The 3,281-nt window shown below is 37.0% G+C and overlaps 1 long non-coding RNA gene across 1 annotated transcript; it reads right to left on the bottom strand.

The window, feature by feature from the left end:
* Positions 1-1,154: 1,154 nt before the first annotated feature.
* Positions 1,155-2,219, bottom strand: LOC131656313 (uncharacterized). The gene is made up of 3 exons (XR_009300063.1): positions 1,719-2,219; positions 1,486-1,562; positions 1,155-1,274 (listed from the first exon to the last, which is right to left on the bottom strand). It is a non-coding gene; the product is annotated as an uncharacterized LOC131656313 (long non-coding RNA).
* Positions 2,220-3,281: the final 1,062 nt, after the last annotated feature.

Raw genomic sequence — 3,281 nt, 5'->3', positions numbered from 1 at the left:
GTGATGAAGTGGTGCGAAGCCTTGTATTGGGTTTTGTTCAACATGAAGTTACATAAAAAACACAAACCAACTTTCTCTCTTCTCTCTCTTGCCTCCGAGGCATTCTTTCTCTTGCCTTCAGGGCACTCTTTCTCTTAATCGGACACGTTATTTCCGCTCCATTCCCAGCTTAAGACTCCAGAGGTCGAGCAGCGGAGTGTGAATGTAACTGTTCAACTAAAAAACACAAAAACAAACAAAAACTAAAGAGCCGAACTACGGCGCTCTGATTCCTGAAAAGGATACGTAGGCATTAGGTCGCGGGGCCTAAGCGAGCACAATTATTTGTAAACCTTATTTTCCCCGTGTTTCTTTTCTTTCATTTGCATGCATTCCCTTAGTAATTAAGCTTTAGATTTATACACCCTTTAGATAGCAACAAACATAGGTGGATACCATCGAGTACGATGGGCGTGAGGGGTGCTAGCACCTTCCCCTTGCGTAACCGACTCCCGTACCTTATCCCTGGTCGCAAGACCTTCTCTTATCCTTATTCTAGGTTTTCTGATATTCCTTTCCCTTATGGGATAAATATATTGGTGGCGACTCTGTTCATTTTCGCGAGCGTGTGACATGTATCTTATCATAGCTCATGCCAATAGAGGACAACATCTTTTTGGCCTCATACGTTCGATTGGGAAGAACATTATCCTCTGGTAGCATATCTTTCATAAGGGCTAATAACTCTGTGAAACTTTTATCCGACCATCCGTTGTCCGCCTTTAAGTTGTACAACTTTAACACCGCAGACAATCTTGTGAATTTTGTACAACCATCATACAACGGTTTCTCTGCATCGCTTACCAACCTCTCGAACTTTTTGGGACAATCCTCAAGATCTTCTTCAAGCGCTTCTGCAATCTCTTCGACTCGATCGCAATCGTATGTGTCTGTGCAATCGTCGTTTGAAGCATACTTCCTATTACAACTCGACTCAGCATTCCCGTTACTTTTCTGACCATGCATTGTCCAACATGTATAACTTCTATCAATTCCAAACCGTAGTAAATGGGATGCCAACTTATTCCCGTCAACCTTACCCCCATAACAGCAACCCAAGCAAGGACACGGCATTCGAAGCGGGTCTTTGGAGTGTGCAACCGCAAACTCAACGAATTCCCATACCCCTTTCTCGTACTCTTTCGACAATCGGTTTGAATTCATCCATGTCTTATCCATGTCTTAATTGAGCTAAACAAAAACTTCTTGGTTTCTCTATCAGGTACTAAGGAATTCTGTCAAGATAATAAATAGCTATCATCATAATAGAATACCTAATCAGAATACCCGATTTCTTAAAGAAGACATTACCTTATTTCAAGGTAATATAAGTCCACAAACCAAAAAACTGGTTGAGAGACACTAAATTGATATTAAATAGAACCATAAACAATAAACTATAAGCAGAAAATAACAAACTATAAGCAAGAAGAAAGGGATAGTAACCTGAGTTAGACTTTATGTGGGAGATGGGTAGGTTTGAATCGGCGTTGTACAAATAGAAACCAGAGACTTCAAAGTAACTGTAAAATTAAACACACACACACGATGCAGTTAAATACAAATATCATAAAAGTGAAGGAACTATATGCAAACTGTAGCACAAACTACAATGATTAAGAATAGATTAATATTATTTTGACATACATTTTTATATTAGCAAAAGAATAACTAATTACCTTTAGAGAAATTCAGAAACTTCTGGAACCACACACCGTAAGCTAATTTGATGTCTCTAGTGATATTCTTTTAGAAAATCTTTAATATCCCCTGAAAAATAATCATCACCCAGATGTTATAGCAATTCTAGATACATAGTACCGCAAGGTAAATCAAAGTTTAACAACTACTTAGAAACCAGGGCAGCAACTACGCATGTCAAAACAACGTCGTGAAAACGACCATAAATCATAGTCGAGTCATACAAATGGAGAAATCAAGGTGGAGCAATTATATATCATGAGAAAACAACAATTTAGCATGTATTTTCATAACGGGGCAGCATTAATGTCTAACAAAATAAAGAGGAAAATACACTCAACTCCCTTTAGATTTAGCTAAATAACACAAACATCTTCTTTAACTTTCAAAATACAATAACCGTCCTCTATCGTGATATCGTGTTATTTAGAGAAATCGGAAGAATTAACTTATGTGAGTGATAGAGAGTTGAGCCTGTATCCAGAAGAAGAAGCAAGCAATAGAAGCATAGTGACTTTTGAGGAACATGTAATTTATTTTTATGTACCCCACCTTGCCATAATTATAAGACATAATTTCTTTTCTAATTCGTGACTTGTCGGAATTCTCAAATTCGTAACACTTATGTAAATTCTTAGTTTGGCCTCTCTCTTATGACTCTATAACTATAGCTTCATACAAATTATGATTGACAATTAAACAACACTCCTTTCATCTAAAATCTTCATTAAATATTATATCTTCAACAGTTGACATTACTAGCTTTTCATTTAGATACTACGTTAAAATAATGCTTTAAGAACACTCCTTTAAGAGTGTTCTCTTTTACATTACCATCTTCTCATTCTAGATTAATAGATTTACGATTTGAATCTTTAGATGATGGACTAATGATGGTTTAAGCTTCTATTCAAATTTAATTTTACAAAACTACTATTTTGCGAAAACAAGAGTTAATATTACACAACATATCAGTGTAATATCAGTGTCAGCCTTAGAAGTTAAAAACAAAATTATCCATACAATTAGTAGAAGTTATGAAATGAAGAAAAATATTCATACAATTATACAACATATCAGTGTCAGCCTTAGAATTTAGAACAAAAAACTACTTGGAAGACTAAATTCAGAAACTTATAATTATAACACTGCAATTCATATGGAAGACCAACCCAGAAACATTGATTACAGTTATACAATTTAGAATCGATGAAAGAAACTCATAGGTAGTGTGTATCGGAAAGCAAATAGTGAGCAACATAGTGGGAAGACTTTACCTGAACAGAAGCAGCAAGAAGATGTTGATTTTGACCAAGAAAACCCTAAAATCCCACAGAACGGCGTAGCAGCGGCGGCGGCAGCGGCGGCTAGTTGGTTTGAGAGTGAGAGTGAGACGACGACGGAGGGACGGAGGAGTGGCTAAGACCACAGCGGAGGGAGTGAGAGCGAGGAAGCAGAGAGTGTGCGTGAGCGAGAGGAAGAAGAAGACGAGTACGGATGTTTTGTGTTTCTGAATGAAATAGCGTGTTTTAATTTTATGA

The sequence above is a fragment of the Vicia villosa genome, linkage group LG3 (assembly GCF_029867415.1).
Source record: "Vicia villosa cultivar HV-30 ecotype Madison, WI linkage group LG3, Vvil1.0, whole genome shotgun sequence".
In the NCBI taxonomy this organism is placed as follows: domain Eukaryota; kingdom Viridiplantae; phylum Streptophyta; class Magnoliopsida; order Fabales; family Fabaceae; genus Vicia; species Vicia villosa.
The sequence above is the reverse complement of the archived record's forward strand: the minus strand, read 5'-3'. Positions and strand labels throughout refer to the sequence as shown.